Below are 20,836 nucleotides of genomic sequence, written 5' to 3'. Positions count from 1 at the left end.
CTCAGGGAACAAAAATATAACGTCAACCGCTGCCGCAGAAAAAGTAATGTGTGTAAACCAAAATCGACACAAAGTCGAAGACCGAAGTGCTGGAGACAGCGAACACTGCGACGGCCAGACACAGAAGACTAATCAGTACTGATGAAGAAAGGCAGAATTGTCTTACACAACAACACACAGTCTGAGTTCTCGATAAAAGACCAGGCCCACAAAAGCAATGCGTGTGCTGAAAATACTGGTTCTGAATGTTTCATTCTGTTCCCAATATCGGGTGAGGCTCGATCGAAACATGTTTCCTTTGATTCGCGGTCCAATCGTGGTAATCCATTGTCCACTGAAACGGTAATGACGACGTAAATTGGTCAGAGCACCTTCTTCAGCAATGTGTATCAGTCCCTAAGCTTACACACTACTTAACCCAAATAATCCAAAGGACAAACACACACACACCCATGCCCTAGCGAGGACTCGAACCTCCTCCGGGACCAGCCGCACAGTCCGTGACTGCAGTGCCTTAGACCGCTCAGCTATTGACAGAGTTGTTGGATGTCCTCTTAAGGGATGTGGTACCAAATTGTATCCAACTGGAGCGTTAGATAGAATTCCGAGTTGGTTGGAGGACTCTGTCCATAATGCTCCAAACTTTTTCAGTTGGAGAGATATCCAGCGACCTTGTTATTGAACGTATGGTTTAACAGGCACGAATAAAAGCGTTATAAACTCTCACTGTGCGCGGGTGGAATTTGCTTGCTGAAATGTAAGCCCAAGGCGACTTCCCATGAATGGCAACAAAGTGCGCGTGGAACATCGTCGACGTACCGCTGCGCTGTAAATGTGTTGCAGATGTCAACCGAAGTGTCCATGCTATAAAAAGAGATGGCATCTGAGACCATCACTCCTTGTCAGGGTATATGGCGGGCAACAGTCAGATTATTATCCCACTACTCTCCGGGGCCTCTTCACTGGTGATATGGGCTCAGTTTGAAGCAGAATCCATCACTGAAGACAATTCTAATCCAGTCAGTGAGATTCAAGGCCTAAGATATGTCTGGACACGCGGCTGGACAGTGGTGGAGTACCAACCTGACTGCCGCCCCGCCAAACGGCCCGGAAAAGAGTAATGTTTGGTGGTGCATTTATTTTCGCAACGGAACCCCTTGGGTTGTTGTCCGCTACACCCTTACAATAAAGTGGTATGTCGACGATATTCTGTATCCCGTTTGCCGTTCATGGCAAGCCATCGTGGGCTTACATTTCAGCAAGATAATGCCTGCCCGCAAAGGGCAAGAGTTTCTACCGTTTGTCTTCACATTTACCAAACACAAACTTAGCGAACAATGTAGCTTAATCTCTCCTCAACTGAGAACGTCTGGAGCTTGTGGTAAGTGCTCTCCAATCATCTCAGGATTTCGATGATCTAACGCTAGCCGGCCGCTGGTGGCCGAGCGGTTCTGGCGCTACAGTCTGGAACCGCGCGACCGCTACGGTCGCAGTTTCGACTCCTGCCTCGGGCATGGATGTGTGTGTTGTCCTTAGGTTAGTTAGGTTTAAGTAGTTCTAAGTTCTAGGGGACTTATGACCTCAGCAGTTGAGACCCATAGTGCTCAGAGCCATCTAACGCTAATTGGAGAGCAACTCTATCAATGACAAGCTGAATAACTGGCTGATTGGGGTTCAGAGGTGGAGCAATCCGTTATTAATTTGCTCAAGTTGTGAAGCTCTTTCTCTTGAAAACATTACCAAACCTTTTCGAAATTGTGATCATCTGTATTTCTGTTCATGCCCAGCACATCTACCAATTTCCGTCCCATTCGGATAATTCCTTCGTGGTTCGACTTATTTTTCTTTCTATTTTTTCCTTAGAGTGTACAGCAGTGTGCACTTCGTCAAAGTAATTCAAATCAGTTGATTTCCCCATTCGTAGTCTGTGTTGTCGCTAGAATGATTGCCCATTCGTCTCTGCTCCGCTTTTATGCATTCCACACAGTGCCATGTGCCCACAACACCTCTAGGTGGCATTTTGTCTCGCGGTTGGCCGTGACCATAAAGGTTTGGTTCCTCTGTGTACGAACTTCCGATCCACTTGCTGGGAAGAGTATTTATGTTCTGAACGGACCCGCATGTGATGTGTTTGCCACGAACCCATGGAGTAAGGCCTGCGTAACCTGGAACGTTATACCGTAAAAATAATATCGTTGCCACTCTCCAATTACGTCTCCTTGTCGGTGGAGTGGCGGAGTATGAGACCAGTAACAGTTTAGTCTTTGGATACTCTTCTGTCAGATTACTAAGATGATCTGCTCTTCTGTTTCTTTCAAAATCCACTACAGGACAGTCACCGTAGCGGAGCTCATTGTATTTCATTGTGGTTACGATTAACAAAACAGGCAAACGTTATTCAGCATCTGTGGTGACTGTCCGCATAGCTGTAAATAACATAGGAATAGCACTGTCATTAATTAAAGGCAAACGTGAAACAAAAATACCTCGCTACTTCTTCCGAAATTATGCGAAAAGGTATGCCGCTGACACACACTAAGAACGGAGAACGTACGCCCACGCAGTGTTTTTTGCTGTGAGATAAAAGCACAGGGAGCATTTCAAGAGAACAAGAAATTTTAATGGCGTTTCTGAACATTGCACGAAGCTGTTTGTCTTTAATTTAGAGCTCGGTGGGCCGCACTTGAAAAACAGCTACACAGCGCGAGGCCCCGCTCTTTCCTTTCACCTGCCTGCCTTGCGTCCGGCGACTTCCTCAGCTGTAGCGACATATTGTCTTCGGCACCGGACGTTCCCTAACTAACCATAACCATCATAATGTGTTCTTCACGACAGATGGTAGGCCACCGCTTCATCTCTTATCGATCTGACTAAAATTTAGTTCTAAAAAAAAAATTAACAGCAACGAACAATATGCTGAATGGGTATGTGCGATGGTTTACAAGCTACAGTATGATCTAGTACGGACATTATGAACAGCATTAATGGTATGCTTCCGGGTGTTCATCCGACGTTTTTCACACCATTAATTAATCACGCGGAGAAAACCTGCGTTTTTCTAAGCACAGTAGGGGATCTACACTCCTGGAAATGGAAAAAAGAACACATTGACACCGGTGTGTCAGACCCACCATACTTGCTCCAGACACTGCGAGAGGGCTCTACAAGCAATGATCACACGCACGGCACAGCGGACACACCAGGAACCGCGGTGTTGGCCGTCGAATGGCGCTACTGCGCAGCATTTGTGCACCGCCGCCGTCGGTGTCAGCCAGTTTGCCGTGGCATACGGAGCTCCATCGCAGTCTTTAACACTGGTAGCATGCCGCGACAGCGTGGACGTGAACCGTATGTGCAGTTGACGGACTTTGAGCGAGGGCGTATAGTGGGCATGCGGGAGGCCGGGTGGACGTACCGCCGAATTGCTCAACACGTGGGGCGTGAGGTCTCCACAGTACATCGATGTTGTCGCCAGTGGTCGGCGGAAGGTGCACGTGCCCGTCGACCTGGGACCGGACCGCAGCCACGCACGGATGCACGCCAAGACCGTAGGATCCTACGCAGTGCCGTAGGGGACCGCACCGCCACTTCCCAGCAAATTAAAGACACTGTTGCTCCTGGGGTATCGGCGAGGACCATTCGCAACCGTCTCCTCGAAGCTGGGCTACGGTCCCGCACACCGTTAGGCCGTCTTCCGCTCACGCCCCAACATCGTGCAGCCCGCCTCCAGTGGTGTCGCGACAGACGTGAATGGAGGCACGAATGGAGACGTGTCGTCTTCAGCGATGAGAGTCGCTTCTGCCTTGGTGCCAATGATGGCCGTATGCGTGTTTGGCGCCGTGCAGGTGAGCGCCACAATCAGGACTGCATACGACCGAGGCACACAGGGCCAACACCCGGCATCATGGTGTGGGGAGCGATCTCCTACACTGGCCGTACACCTCTGGTGATCGTCGAGGGGACACTGAATAGTGCACGGTACATCCACACCGTCATCGAACCCATCGTTCTACCATTCCTAGACCGGCAAGGGAACTTCTTGTTCCAACAGGACATTGCACGTCCGCATGTATCCCGTGCCACCCAACGTGCTCTAGAAGGTGTAAGTCAACTACCCTGGCCAGCAAGATCTCCCGATCTGTCCCCCATTGAGCATGTTTGGCACTGGATGAAGCGTCGTCTCACGCGGTCTGCACGTCCAGCACGAACGCTGGTCCAACTGAGGCGCCAGGTGGAAATGGCATGGCAAGCCGTTCCACAGGACTACATCCAGCATCTCTGCGATCGTCTCCATGGGAGAATAGCAGCTTGCATTGCTGCGAAAGGTGGATATACACTGTACTAGTGCCGACACTGTGCATGCTCTGTTGCCTGTGTCTATGTGCCTGTGGTTCTGTCAGTGTGATCATGTGATGTATCTGACCCAAGGAATGTGTCAATATATGAACTCACGGTGTTCTTATTTCAATTTCCAGGAGTGTAACTACAAAAACCACATCCATGCCGATAGACCACCTTCTCCGCACTTCACATGGCATATTATTCAGGTCACTTTATCCACACATCGCCTTTAGCGACTCCACTCTTTTCCACTGTTCAGTGGCGTTGCTCTTCCCAAAATCTCAAGCTTCGCTTAGTTTTTATTCCTGAAACGAACGGCTTACGAGCAACTGCTCGACAATTGCAACCGATAGTTTTTAACCCCCTACGCACAGACACTGTGTTAGCTGTAGTGCTGGCTGGTAGCCCTTTGGAACAACTGATTCCTTCCGCTGATTTCACGCGACTTTTACAACCGCCCTCCTAAGTACCCGACGATCCTTGTGTGTCGGTGCATACGGTTTACCAGGATTGTGTTTAGTTGCGGTTGTTCCTTTCTGTGTTCAATCTACTTGGCCAGTTTTAGAAGTATTGAAATGTCCCTAATTGGATTTGCTACTCAGGTGACCTCCGCGTTCGGTGTCACCGAGCCCTCCTGACGAGGCCATACCGCTTTTACTCTCCGCTACTAACAACACGGTACTTGGCGCTTCGTTTTACACTGGTGCGTCCGCTTCTCGTCACATTTTGGGTCAGTTCCGTATTATATACGGGCGTCCGGTTACTTCTGATGAGGAAGTTTATATTGGATAACTTGGTATAACACTAACTTATCTGTCTTATATATTATTATAAATAGGTTATAGTTAGACGAAAGGGGGTAATTAATGTTTCTTTTCCTTTTTATTCTTGTTTTAAATCTGAAGATGGCCTACAGCGATAACAGCGGTTACATAAAAGTCATCTAGACTTTTGCTAACAAAATTTCTCCTGCGACAAAGTGTGTCCTCTCTGTCCACTCCACTCTCTGCCATCAAGTTTGCATTCAGAACTTCTCGGCTCTGTGTCGTGCTTCTTATCCTGACACTATCAGTTGTTCGTTAACAGTGATAAACAGCAATGTAGATAAGTGTACTGATGAAGAATTGGCGTTGATACGTATCGCGCGTAACGAGTTCACTCAACGTAACGGAAAAGCGGTACGTCGACGATATGTGAAACTGTTACTACAGCGCCGGCCGCGGTGGTCTCGCGGTTCTAGGCGCGCAGTCCGGAACCGTGTGACTGCTACGGTCGCAGGTTCGAATCCTGCCTCACGCATGGATGTGTGTGATGTCCTTAGGTTAGTTGGGTTTAAGTAGTTCTAGGGGACTGATGACCACAGCAGTTTTGTTTTTTTGTTTTTGTTACTACAGCAACAGTAAACAGTCCCAGCGCCATCGCATATCTTTTCTTGTGTTCCAAGGTTTGGTGATTACATATTACTTGTTTTTTCCACTGTTAGGAAGGTATTTTCTCAGAAACGTAAGTAAACGTAGTAACCAAACGGATTAATCAAACCTAATTATTTGCCTGTAACGAGCCACTGGAGACCACGCCTCCCGTATAGCAAAATACTAAGGAAGTATCCGTCAGTCTCTGAGTTCTTGTCTGTGAGATTTCAGACATCCTGTATACAACATTTGTGTGCCATCGTGTAAAATTACTGAAAGACTTCCGATCGTGCAAACATTTTTACGAGACGTGGCAATGCAAAATCGAATTTGTCCAACTGTCGTTCGCATAATTTCTTTTGGAGACGGGCGAAAAGAAGCGAGAGAGAGAGAGAGAGAGAGAGAGAGAGAGAGAGATTCTTTTGAGCACTGGCAGATATTTGTATTCTCTTGTTTCACAGCTTTAATTTGATTACGAACTATGGCGAGGACAGCACAATATATTCATAAATGCTTTTGATTAAAATATTCTCTTTGCGTTCTTTGAGTCTGCTGTCCGCCCATTAATAACAATGTTTAGAATTGTGAAGTTTTTCATGCTATGCGCTTGATTAACACATGATGTTATTGCAATGCATGTTTTCCTTTCATTAATATTTGCTTGCAGCTATCGTAACTGTGTTAAACTCAAAGTAACAAAGGTTTCTCTCTTTTATTTTCAGAAGGAACGATCCCCTGAAGCGTAGCTCACTACTGGACCAACTGTAAGTAGGTTTCTAAGATGTTCAGTATGAAATCTATTTATAACTTGTATAAACGCCGAATATTGTAATCCAAAGGCAAAGGAACATGGTATCGCTCTGGAACGCATATATCATGTAGAAACATCATATTACTTTTTATGTCTGTTACTGGATGCGCACAAGCATGACTCAAGGATTCAGGTCTTGGGGATGGAGGAGTAGAGGAGGTGTCACAATTTTACAATTTCTCTCCTGCCTCCCAGACGTAATTTGCTATCACTACCCCATTTACGATGTCACTGAAGCCTAGAATTTAACAATAATAAAATATAAAATATTTTAAAATACTCGGTAATCATAATGTTCTTTTACATCCGTGGTTAGTACTCCACTTGTGCTTTCCTGTAGGGTCATACCTTCAGACCCTCCCCTTTTATATATACACACTTAGTCATAAACAATTGAATATATTTACCAGTATGCAGTAGCTGTTAACAAGTTATGGCAGGGGCTACATCCCATTGTACCACTATTATGTATTCTCTCTGTTCTATTGTCGCATTGAGCATAAGATGAATCCTTGCTTAAATCCTCTGCACACACTGCAATTAGTCTAATCCCGTCTTCGCAGACCCAGAGGTAGCGATGCATGGTGTGGTTTAGTACTGGATGTTTGTAACGAAAGTACAGCCACTCACAGAGGTCCAATGTAGGCTGTAATTAAAAATGGCAACGAAACCTGGTAGATATCCTAATGTTTTAATGCAGAACCGATTTACGCTGGAATACAAATTAGTTCCAATCTTGGCAACCACGTGCAAATCTGGCCCTGTGACTGCAAGAAAGACGTACAGAAATGTTTCCATACATAATGGATTAGGAAGGGAAGCGGGGAGAAAAGGTCAAACAAGTGAGAAAGACACAGTGTTGTTTTTATTATTAACCGATGCTTTCACAATTTGTGAGCACCACGGACGTCGACGAGATGCCATACAGCAAAAAATTTGCACCTGGTGGCTGAAATTCGAACTAACTTTTTCCAGCATAAATTGGCTCTGCATTAGCGCCTTTGTATACCTGCAACGTTTCGTAGCCATTCGATAAATACAGCCCACACCGTACCTCCATAAGTAGCCGCAGGTTAATTATAACCACACGGTATATTCCTAGATTGCTCACTGTATGTACACAACTTCTGTAGTATCACATGGGTACGTACACAGGCGTAATCCAGAAAAATATCTTACCTCACTTTTTATGTTTACAAGCGAGACATGTATCCATTGTGGCTCACGTTTATCTGGTATACACATTCATCTAAAACAGTTATTCAAATACATTAAAGATTTTCATCTTATTTTACACGTGACTAAAAGTAACTGGGCCAAATACGGCTGTCCAGCGTGTTACAAGGTAGAAGGTAACTCACTCACAGCGCAGTTTTTGTTTTCGCTTGACCGTCAATGAAAAATGGCACGCCCGTATTTTTAAAACTGGTTCTACAAAGGTTGCCTCGCTCCTTTGAGCTCCGTGGGTCGGCAACCTGCTAAGCGGATGAGCACTCGTGTCGGCCGCTCTCTTTCACAGCAGGCTGAGCGATCACCAGCCGGCGATATCGTGAAGTCACACACGCCGCTGTTCTTGTTGTCAACGTTATCGCGAAAGTACGTACATCCTTACACAGCCTTCAGTGCCTTTGACTGAGTGCAGCAACACAGATGCCAAGTTCTGCTTTTCATTTACCTGTACTTTCCAATCCAGCCCAGATTAAAACTCTGTGCCGGATAGGGACTCGTCCCGGAAGCCTCGCATTTAGGAGACAATGCCACTATGAGCCCCACTCCCCCTCCCAACAAACAAACAGCTTTATTTTCATCGTTACCTCCCTATCTATCTATCTATGAGTTACAAAGAAAAATTAATTAAGGGAATCGGTGGATATTAAATAAGATTGTTAATAATTTTTTGAAATCGGAAGTAGTTTAAAGATGGCAGGAAAGCTTAGGGATAAGTTTTAGATACCTGCTACCAACGTCCAGTCGGGGCAGGCATACTTCGGAAAGACATCGAACCCTGTGTCCACCGCAGATTCTTGTTGTTACTAAGCTACGTACAGTAACCCGACATCTACTCTACAGGAACAATAACCTGTAAAGGCTTAGTTTTTGTAAAAGAAGTTGTCATCTACGCTATTATTTGGTCAGTTTGGCGATTTTCCTCTGAGGTATCTGCCATGTCGATGGTTCGTTGTGTCCTGGGTCTCTTGTCAGATATATTTTCTCATCTTTTTTATATACAGAGGGCGCTGAGCCTTTGTGATGGAGTCTGCCGTGTTGCTGACTTACTTCCATGGTGTTTCGTCTCTAATCGCACTGTGTACCTCCTCGTATTTGTGCTCTGGTCGTCTGGACTGTGTGAGAAACTATATTATTACGTGCTCTGGGAACCTCTCTCCCCACATGTATATTTTTCCTATTCTTTGCAATGCTTGCGGTGTAAATGCATTGGATAAAGGCCATGTCCTGTCAGCACAGTCTGCTTGGGTCGATATGTCTCACTTCTAAGCGTTTCCTGGTGTTGTGTAATAAAGTATAAACTCTACGACCTTTATCACCGTTGTCCCATTCCCGTAGCCAGCATCCGACCGCCACCTCTTTAAGTGCCTTTCGTTTGTTACTTCTACCCCTGCTGTGACAGTTAAACTGTCACGTATTTCCACCTTCAGCCAATATGCTGCAGCCCGATATCTGATGGTGCAGTCTATTGGATAGATTCCGAAGACAACACACAGAACTTCATGTGATGTGGTCCAGCAAGCTTTAAACCTACAACTTAAGATTTAGCACTCAAAAGTCAACATACAAAACGGCAGCACGAATTACGTAATTCACTGAATATAGCTGCACGTTTTGGAGCCGAATCAAAGGAGCAAAAAAAAAAAAAAAGGTTACAGTTGCATTAGAAAAACTGGCATGATGAGTCATTACACTAGACATTGCTACATAGGACACAGACATGGTCATCTTTACACAATTACGCAAACAAGCACTCACATCGACGGGTTTCTTAGGCTTATAAGATGATTCACACGGGAAAATTCGCTATAGCCGAACATGTTTCCAACGGCATTCAACTGAAATAGGCTTTATCGACCCGTCGACATCGCTATCATAAAATAAGCATTAGACAATCTTGTCAGCAGGTAAACTCCGGGCAGTATTTAAATTCGCAACATTCCAACGGCTTCGACAACGGAGGTCGCTGATTGCTTACGTCTGTCTTAAGTTTTGTTCGTTTGGCTTCTTTTATAATCTACATAATTTCTTAGTTCCTTAAACTTTACGCACGGGTATAATATCAAAGTTACATAAAAAACCCGCCGTAGTTTTTCGTGATAAGATATTGTCACTTAGCCGTTCCATTTTTCAATAATTTGAAAATATTGAATTCATTTTCGTTTTTTAATGCATTTCGTTTTATTGCTTTAACAACTATTAACACATTTTAGTTCCAAACACTGTCTGACTAATTGTACGTTTTTTTCTTAATTGTCCGTACATATGTCACATATGCGTACAGTAGCCTGTACCCGACGAGTTTACATCAGAGACATGTTCGATGTGCAGCAAACTGCACCGCAGTTTTCTGTGAACAAGGCCACCTCTCACGTTCTGACAATTCCGACGTTGTCGCCCAGTTTCCACCATATTATTAAATCTGCTTCTCGACTAATGGCTAATTTTGGTTATTTTTCATGACGATACTGCTCTGGCTGTACTGTATTAGGATAGTATAAGACTTCGTGTGTTTTAAACCGGTCTGTTTTATCACATTTTTAAACTCGTGTTTTCTATACACACGGACTCGTGCTGAAAAGTAATAACTCTAATTTTTTATCTGAAAAATCGTACAGCTTTTTAAATGAGACAGATTTATTAACACCCTACATCTTTATTCTTCATTTTTGCTTGTTTTCTTCCCTCTGCCGCTACAGGGCTCCGATTTGTAGCCTGTAACATGGCGGTGTGTACAGTAACTATTCCGGTGTAAGCCCACAGAAAAAAAGAAGAAAACGAATTCGACGAGTTCGTCCACACACGAGCGCTGCGACATCTTTATCAATCTGATGCCTTGTGTTTACTGTCATCGATCGTGCACCACACCGTCCCGACTTGGTCCCAAATGATTTTCATCTATTTCCAAAACAGAGAACACTTTCGACGATTTCACTTCGATACTAATGAAGTGGTGAAAGAAAGGGTGAGGTTGTGGCTCCATCAACAGAGTGAAAAATTCTACATGGTGGTATCAATTAACTGGCCACTCGTTCGGAGAAATTTGTTCATCGCCACGGTGACTATGTCGAGAAATAAATATGTAGATAAGAAGAATAAAGATGTACTACCTTAATAACATTTGTTTAATTTAAAAAGCTTTAAGAGTTTTCACATAAAAAATCGAATGTAATACTTTTCAGCGGGCACTCGTATATAACATTATTTATTAATTTATTTTTTATGATCGGTTCAAATGGTTCAAATGGCTCTAAGCACTACGGGACGTAACAACTGAGGTCATCAGTGACCTAAACTTAGAACTACATAAATCTAACTAACCTAAGGACATCACACACATCCACTCCCGTGGCAGGATTCGAACCTGCGACCGTATCAGCCGCGTGGTTCCGGACTGAAGCGCCTAGAACCATTCGACCACAGCGGCTGGCTATGATCGGTAGATCGTCCAGTAATTGTATTTGGTTTTCCTTTTCATGACAGATCTGAAGATGGTCAATAGTCATATCATCATATCTTCACTCCCGGGGGTTAGGCTATGTACCTGCTGCGTTTTGGAAGGTTATGTTGAGCTCATCTCATTTTGGACCTACCAAGGTTTCTTTTCCTGACTGTATCTCAAGAACCGTTTCGTCAGTCTCTTTTTCTGCACTCTACTCACATACTCTTTCCATACGTTTCTGTTATTTTCTGTTACATTGTTTATCCCCTCTACGTTGAGTTCTTTACGATCAGTTCATTTCTAATCCGGTCTTGGCGGTGCAACCTTTCTCTATTCTTAGAAGTCTCATTTGAGCTGTGTGTATTCTGTTCTTCTCTCTATTTGTGGCATCCCAAGTTTCACTCCCTTACAGCAGACGTCACAGCAGTAATTGTATGAGTTTGTTTTTGTTTTATTTCTCTGTTTTTTGATGTTCTATTACCAGCGCCATACATGCAGTGAACCAGATGAAGCTTGTAACTCTTCAGGCATTCCCGGCGAGATCTTGGCTAAAGAAAAAGGATTTCAATTTGCTTACAGATAAAGTGATTGTTCTTCGAGAGTGGAATATATTTATTTATTTATTCGTGTCTGTAAAAACACACTTAGATGTAATTGTGTGATCAGTATGAAAAAATTATTAACTGATTTTTACTTCGAAGAATATTACGTGAGAATGGATGTATAACAGTATGATAATTAGTCTCGACGTATTCGTACTTTAAAGAGCATGGACTCAAACAATGATTTTATTGTGGATCCACACAACACTCGAAGAATACTCCTCTTACCGTAATATTCGGGCTGTGGTAGTCGAATCCTGGCTCTCAGTGTAAGCTCAAAAGTAAAATCTTAAAACTAATGTTGCTCGCCGCTGCGGCTCATCGCTATGAAAAAAAATGTTTGTTAAATGTTAAAGCGGGCGGTCTCTGTGCTTCCGCCATGATTTTGCTTTTTAGGTCGGCGCATAATGGCGTCCGTTGAAGCAGCGGTCGCTATCATTGTGGAGCTGCAAATGTCTTAACAAAAATTAATTCAATGCAAGGGACATGACAGAGGGCTCAGTGTACATCGAAATAACTCACACATAAACTTTAACGTACTATATTAACAAGGTTAACAGCATAAATGCTTACATTACTTTCATGCTACAAGATGTCGGCTTCTTAACCCGAGAAACAAGCGAAGAAAGAAGAAGAGAACAGCAATCTAGTAGCGTTCTCCTCCCCTATTAACATCATAGAAGTTATTACATAAATAATTTACTCCTTGATACTAAGATTAAAATTTAAGTTTTACTATAAAATATGGATATTTTACGCCGCCTATGCGGTCGGTGAAACACTTAAAGATTCGCGTACATTTATTCCGTCGTAAGATACATTTCCCGTAACAAGTTTTTTTTTTTTTATCTTAAATGTCTTTACGGCACAAATGTCGCTGGGATGGCACACAGACTAAGAAATGCATTCCAGTGACGTTTACAAACGGCAATAGACAAACCACATAAATACCAAAGAGGTGGTTTGTACCAGTTAGAATGAAAAGAATGCAAAACAATGTATATGGTAACCATAGGCAGGAATTTAAAAACCAGGTATAAAGGACACGCAAGAAGCTGGAAGTATGAAAGTGCCCATTCTGCCTTTCACGAATAGCTGATAAAACATGAACCATCTAACATGGAACGGTACACGAAAATTATTAAAGTGAACAATCACAACAATAGAACTCCTGACATTACTGGAAAACGTTCATATAAAACGAGCCCTTGCAGTGGAGAAGAAAGTAACTGATAACCAAGTCTGTGTCTCTCTTGCACGCACACACACACACACACACACACACACACACACACACACACAAAACAGTATCAATAATAATACATCCACACAAATAACAAACGCAACACAGCCTACTGCAAACACACATTCAGTACACAGCAAAAATTGGACGTGAAGTGTTGAAATAAATATGATCCAAGAAACACAGAAAATCGGACGTACTGAGTACGCAGACCAACTAAATACATCTCCAGGTTAACATCATCATAAATCGTAAGTAGCGCCAAATGACAATATAACCTCACGAAACTCGTACCGCAAAATTTGGTTCTAGCCTGAGTGACAAGAGAAAACGTACTATAGTAATATATATATAACTTCAATATTATGCATTCACTATTTACGTAAAGTAAACATGCATTACAGGCCACTCCTTCAAATGCAACTATCTTCGTTTTATTAACTGAGATTTCCATACTGTATTCTTTGCTCAGCAGGTGCAACTTAAGTATGGTATATTGTAATTTCTTTTCGTCGCCAAATTCAATAAACCGATCGTCTCCAAAGAGATAGGTGTTTATGGTCATATCTCCACCCCAGTATAGTTTAGTGACCATAGTGATCATCGAGTAGAATTATAGAAACAAATAACATTGCTTGTCACCAGACTGTTAAATATAGCGTTTACTTACTGTTTGGGTTCGAATCGTAGATTTTGTGCCTTGAATATAGATTCACAAGCTTTGAGGTCGACTAATAACATAATCACTAGTCACCTGCATAGAAACTAGACCTTTCTGTAGAGCTCGGCTAACAAGCGCTATACGTAATCTACCTGGCGGGTGCGTGGGAACGAGCAACGTGATACGCCAGACTCGCGGATTATAACAACAAAAGAACCCGCGACTCGTTTGACCGTACCGCACCCCGTCAGCGCCCGTATAATTAAAGCCAGGTTCGCTAACGATCCCATTATCTGTCGGGCTGCCACGTGGGTCAAAGATTTATATTGTGCTGTTCATTAATTATGGGATCACAGCTTCCGGTCAGCCATTAATTAAAAAATTTAGAGCACGACCTTGTGACATGTTGTTTGTTACACATTTTCCCATACTGGTATAGTAACATCGCTGGCATAAAGTGAACCATCAAAACAGAATTTCAGTATGAATCAGCGACTTCACATGTGGTTTAGCATCAGTCTGCGGTTGTTTGCTGGTGATTCTGAGGCGTACGGGAAGGTGTCGTTGTTGAGTCGCAGTAGAACTATAGTAACAAAACTTCTAGTTGGTTTAGTAAGTGGCAGCTCGCTCTAAATGTAGAAAAATGCAAGCTACTGTAGCTCTTGTAGATGAGTAGGAAAAACAAATACTTACTGTTCGAATACGGCATTAGTGGTGTGCTGCTTGGCCGTCACCCCAATTAAGCATCCACGCGTAACGTTAAAAAGCTATATGAAACGGAACGAGTATGTGCGGTTTGTGGTAGGGAAGGCGAATGCTAGACTTCGGCTATTGGGAGAATTTTAGGAAAGTCTGTTTCATTTGCAAATGAGGATACCAGTGCGATCCATTCTTGAGCACTGCTCCAGTGTTCGGGATCTGCACCAGTTCTCGCTGAAGGAAGACATCGAAGCAGTTCAGAGGCGGGCTGATCGATTTGTCACTAGTAGGTTCGAATAACGCATCTCTAGGCGGAAGGCGACGTTCTTCACGAGGAACACTATAGAGAAAATTTAGAAACCGGCAACTGAAGTTGACTGCAGTACGATTCTACTGTGGCTAACGTACATTTCACGCAAGGATCACGAATATAAGAGGACTTATGGCTCATACGGAGGCGTCTAGACAGTCGTTTTTTCTTAGGTCTGTTTGCGAGTGGAACAGGAGAGGAAATGGTTAGTAGCGCTACAGGCTAACCGCTGTCAGGCAACCCGACGGCGGTTTGCGAAATGTGTATGTAGATGCTGGACGTACCTCCATATGGCGAGAGACGGGAAGATGTAATCACCCAGGAATGTTATCCAACATGATCATTTTGGTGGCCCAAACGTTGTGGTGTGGAGGGGCATAGGGTTGGATAAGCGAACTGACCGAATCTTTGAAGACGGTAGATTCACCGGTCAACGTGACACTGTTCTCCTTCCCTATGAGCGTATTTTCAGGGGTACATTCTGCCTTGACTTAATTTTTATGGATGGCAGTGCGCGACCACATTGAACAGCGTAGGTGGAGGAACTCTCCAAGCGAGAGGATATTCGTCGAATGGACGGGCCTACCCGTTCCCCCGAGAACATTTGGGCTGCGTTGGAAGACGTACTGCAGCAAGCCTACACGTTTCGACGACCATCCAGAAATTGTTAACTGCGCTATTGGAGGAACAGAACTCCTTGCCACGAGAACTTCTTAGGAACCCTGCGGCCGGCATGAGAGTATGTTGCAGAGCACACATTGATATCCTTTGCCATTATACATTCTATGAAGAACCGTGTCCCGCCTTTTGTAATGTCCAGCGGACCACCATAAATCGCAATGGTTTCACTGTAATATAAAAACTGTCATTTCTGTTCGTGTGATTGCGCACTACTTTCATTTAACTTCTGTGCTATCCTGCGGCACTTCTTTCTACACTCATGCTCATAAATTAAGGATAACTGCAGCATGTGGCGCCACACAACGTGGCACTACACAAAACTGGCGCTAATAGCATAGGCGCATAGGGAACACACACGACAAAGATCTGTAAGTCCACGGTATTGGTGATAAGTTGGGAAAACCGTCCCGAAACACATGTGCTACAAAACGCCGCTGTTCCCTACGCGTGTACCCCGACATCAATACGGGATATGATCACCATGCACACGTACACAGACCGCACAACGGGTTGGCATACTCTGGATCACGTGGTCGAGCAGCTGCTGGGATATAGCCTCCCATTCTTGCACTAGTGCCTGTCGGAGCTCCTGAAGTGTCGTAGGGGTTTGAAGACGTGCAGCGATACGTCGAACGAGAGCACCCCATACGTACTCGGTGGGGTTTAGGTCTGGAGAACAGGCAGGCCACTCCATTCGCCAAATATCTTCTGTTTCAAGGTACTCCTCCACGATGGCAGCTCGGTGGGGATTTGCTTTATCATCCAATAGGAAGAAGTGGTACCCACTGCACCCCTGAAAAGGCAGAATTACTGATGCGAAATGACGTCCTGATACACCTGACCTATTATAGTTCCTCTGTCAAAAACATGCAGGGGTGTACGTGCACCAATCATAATCCCACCCCACACCATCAAACCACGATCGCGATTCAGGTCCCTTTCAAGGACATTATGGGGTCGGTATCTGGTTCCTGGTTCACGCCAGATGAAAACCCGGCGAGAATCACTGTTCAGACTATACCTCGACTCGTCCGTGAACATAACCTGGGACAACTGTTCCAATGACCATATACTGTGTACTTGTCACCAAGCTTTACGAGCTCTCCTGTGACCAGGTGTCAGTGGAATGCATCTTGCAGGTCTCCAGGAGAATAAACCATGTCTGTTCCGTCGTCTGTAGACTGTGTGTCTGGAGACAACTGTTCCAGTGGCTGTGGTAACATCCCGAGAAAGGCTACCTGCAGTACTCCGTGGCCATCTGCGGGCACTGATGGTGAAATATCGGTGTTGTTGTGATGTTGTACACTGTGGACGTCCCGTACAGTAGCGCCTGGACACGTTTCCTGTCTGCTGCGATCGTTGCCAAAATCTTGAGATCACACGTTGTGGCACAAGGAGGGCCCATGCTACGACCTGCTGTATTTGACCAGCCTCGAGTCGCCCTAGCATTCTACCATTCATAACGTCATCAATATGTGTTCTTTGAGCCATTTTAAACACACAGTCACCATTAGCACGGCTGAAAACGTCTGCACACTTACTCGCTGTACCGTACTCTGAGACGCACCAACAAACCTCTGCGTATGTGGGACTGCTGCCAGCGCCACCGTGGGCCGACCGCAGGTCAAATGCACCGCATGGATAAACCCCGAGGTGATTTAAACCCGCAAACTGCCCACCAGAGCGTTGTTTCACCATGTATCAGCATTATCTTTAATTTATGAGCATGAGTGTATGTATGGTCCATGTTTCGTCGAGCTGCGGTACTTGATAGTGACACAAGCGAAAATTACTTCCGTCCTTTAGTTTCGCATACGTGTAAAGTAATATATACGTAACACACACTTTAGTCATCAACAATATATTGTCCGTCAAGGAAGGTCCTTGAAGGCTGTTCGATAGAGAGCGGGAAAGGTGAAAATCTGAGGGTGGAAGATCAGGTTAATAAGATGGGTGCGGAATGACTCCCAGAGCCAACATCTGAGTGATCCTTTTATCAGTCTAATAGAATGCGAGCGGGCGTTATCGTGAAGTAACATCACTCCACGTAGTCTCCCTGGCCGTTGTTCTTGGATTGCGTCTCAGTTGTTGACAATAAATGTCTGCAGTGATGGTTACACCTCGTCGAAGTGCTTCATCCGTAGTACATCACACAGTCGCTTATCGTATGTGGATGCGCGCGCAATACAGGGAGTTGCTGCTTTGTTTTGGCTCAACCATTCCTTTCTCTCCTTATGTTAGCAAAAAGACGCCATTAGTTGTCACCAGTAACGATACAGGATAGCAATGCCGATGAGAATGCCGATGTTATTCACTGCGTCACTGATGACGAGCAAGCAGAGATGCACATATGCTCTTCCGTTGATTTTTGTGATTTTGGCTTAGAGTATGCTGTACCCCCACACCCGATTTTTGAAGCTTACCTATTACGTGCAAATGTTGCACGATGGTGCAATGTTCATAGTTCATAACATCTGCTAGTTCTCGAGTACACTGACGTGAATCATTGTGGATTAATGTTTTTAAACGATCTTCGTCAAGCCCCAAAGGCCTTCCTCAACGTGGAGAGTCACTAATGTCAAAACAATCCACCTTAACACGAGAAAGCCATTTCTTTTTCCGCGCTCTGTCCAATGTACAGCAAACCAAAGACTGCGATTCATTGGCAGAACACTTAGAAGGTGCAATAGGTCTACTAAAGGGACTGCTTACACCACGCTTGTCCTCCATATTCTGGAGTTTTGCTGTGCTGTGTGGGATCCGCATAAGGTCGGACTGACGGATGACATCGAAAAAGCACAAAGAAGGGCAGCTTCTTTTATATTATCGCTAAATAGGGGAGATAGTTTCACAGGCATGATACGTGAATTGGAGTGGCAATCATTAAAACAGAGGCGTGTTTCGTTGCGACGGGATCTTCTCGTGAAATTTCAATCACGAGTCTTCTACTCCGATTGCGAAAACATTCTGTGGCACCCACCTACATGGGGAGAAATGATCATCACGGTAAAATAAGAGAAGTCAGGGCTCGCACAGAAAAATTTAAGTGCATGTTTTTCCCGCGTGCCGTTCGAGAGTGGAACGGTAGAGAGACAGCTTGAAGGTGTTACACTGAACCCTCTGCCAGGCACTTTATTGTGAATAGCAGAGTAACACGTAGATGTAGATGTCATTGTCCTTATACACGGTGCCTGAACTCTAACAGGACAATATATTGGACACGTTCATAATTCTCCGATTGGCACTCCATTTTCTAGAGTCCACAGCTCGTCACTATCTCCAAATGACAAAATGTCAACAGCGAAATACAAATAAAATATGACAGTCGGTAACTAGACCCATAGAAAAATGCAAAATAAAAATATATATTAAAAAACGCCACGAACGGATAACCGAGGGTTCCCTAGAAAGTAATGCAGCGCATTTTTTTCTTCAGTAATTTTTTATTGAACATAACGAGAATTACACAGACGAAAGGATGGTGTTTTATCTACACGCCCTGCTCACCCTGTTTTTCCACGTAATCTCCACACGTAATCAATTGCATTCCTCCACGGCGAAACACGGTCGTGTATGCCCTGTCGGTACCAATCCTTGAATATCCAACAGTGCGGATAATTGCATCCACACTTCCTTTGCTGATTGATAGATGCTGCGGCAACTGCCGGGGGTAATGCATCTGTTCTCGTAAATGATATCATCAGCTCGCTGCAACATATCTGGAGTGACAGCTGTGAATGGCCTTCAAGGCCGCTGCAAATCGTGCAGCTCCGCCGAACCACCTTCTGATGACCTCACCAAGCGACTAACTGTATTTCTGTCAACAGCAGATGGTCTATAAACTTTGCACAAGCGTTTGTTAATATTCCGAACAGTTTCTTTCCCTGCAGTGAGAAATTCAATGACGGCAAGTTGTACGTAAAGTATGTCACCTACAGACGCCATTTTCAAACTGTCCAGCTACATTGTCTGTCGGCATTGGCGGAAACTTGGCGAGCTCACTCAGAAGACATCAGATAATACATACGAAACGTTTCACATTTGTAACACTGTTTTCGGGTGAGAAAAAATATCTCTGCGTTACTTTCTGGGCAACCCTCTTACCAACCTAATACAACTACAGTACTGGCCATTAAAATTGCTACACCAATAAGAAATGCAGATGACAAGCGGGTATTCATTGGACAAATATATTATACTAGAACTGGCATGTGATTACGTTTTCACGCAGTTTGGGTGCATAGATCCTGAGACATCAGTACCCAGAACAACCATCTCTGGCCGTAATAAAGGCCTTGATACGCCTGGGCATTGAGTCAAACAGGTATGTAGAGGTATAGCTGCCTATGCAGCTTCAACACGATACCACAGTTCATCAAGAGTAGTCACTGGCGTATTGTGACAAGCCAGTTGCTCGGCCACCATTGACCAGACGTTTTCAATTTGTGAGAGATCTGGAGAATGTGGTGGCCAGGGTAGCAGTCGAACATTTTCTGTATCCAGAAAGACCCGTACATGACATGCAACATGTGGTCGTGCATTATCCTGCTGAAATGTAGGGTTTCACAGGGATCGAATGGAGGATAGAGCATCGGGTCGTAACACATCTGAAATTAAACGTCCACTGTTCAAAGTGAAGTCAAAGGGAACAAGAGGTGACCGAGACGTATAACCAATGGCACCGCATACCATCACGCCGGGTGATACGCCAGTATGGCGATGACGGATACACGCTACCAATGTGCGTTCTCCGCGATGTCGCCAAACACGGATGCGACCATCATAATGCTGTAAACAGAACCTGGATTCATCCGAAAAAATGACGTTTTGCCATACGTGCACCTAGGTTCGTCGTTGCGTGCGCCATAGCTGGCGCTTCTGTCAGTGATGCAGCGTCAATGGTAACCCCAGCCATGGGCTCCGAGCTGATAGTCCGTGATGCTACAAACGTAGTCGAACTGTTCGTGCAGATGGTTGTTGTCTTGCAAACGTCCCCATCATTTGACTCAGGGATCGAGACGTGGCAGCACGATCCGTTACAGTCATGCGGTTAAGATACCATTCATCTCGACTGCTAGTGGTACGAGGCCGTTGGGATTCGGCACGGCGTTCCGTATTACCCTCCTGAACCCACCGATTCCATATTCTGGTAACAGTCATTGGATGTCGACCAACGCGAGCAGCAGTGTCGCGATACGATAAACCGCAGTCGCGATAGGCTACAATCCGACCTTTATCAAAGTTGGAAACGTGATGGTACGCATTTCTCCTCCTTACACGAGGCATCACAACAACGTTTCACCATGCAGCGCCGGTGAACTGCTGTTTGTGCATGAGAAATCGGTTGGAAACTTTCCTCATGTCAGCACGTTGTAGGTGTCGTCACCGGCGGCAACGTTGCGTGAAT

The 20,836-nt window shown here is 44.6% G+C and overlaps 1 protein-coding gene across 3 annotated transcripts in view; it reads left to right on the top strand.

Moving 5' to 3' along the window:
* LOC126356200 (uncharacterized) overlaps positions 1-20,836 on the top strand; it is an 878,454-nt gene that overhangs the window by 440,986 nt on the left and 416,632 nt on the right. For all 3 annotated transcript variants that reach the window (XM_050007000.1, XM_050007001.1, XM_050007002.1), the window contains one exon: positions 6,476-6,517. The gene's annotated coding sequence lies outside the window, so the exon portion shown is untranslated. The remainder of the gene's footprint in view (positions 1-6,475; positions 6,518-20,836) is intronic.

Source organism: Schistocerca gregaria, chromosome 3 (assembly GCF_023897955.1).
Source record: "Schistocerca gregaria isolate iqSchGreg1 chromosome 3, iqSchGreg1.2, whole genome shotgun sequence".
NCBI lineage: Eukaryota > Metazoa > Arthropoda > Insecta > Orthoptera > Acrididae > Schistocerca > Schistocerca gregaria.
The sequence above is the reverse complement of the archived record's forward strand: the minus strand, read 5'-3'. Positions and strand labels throughout refer to the sequence as shown.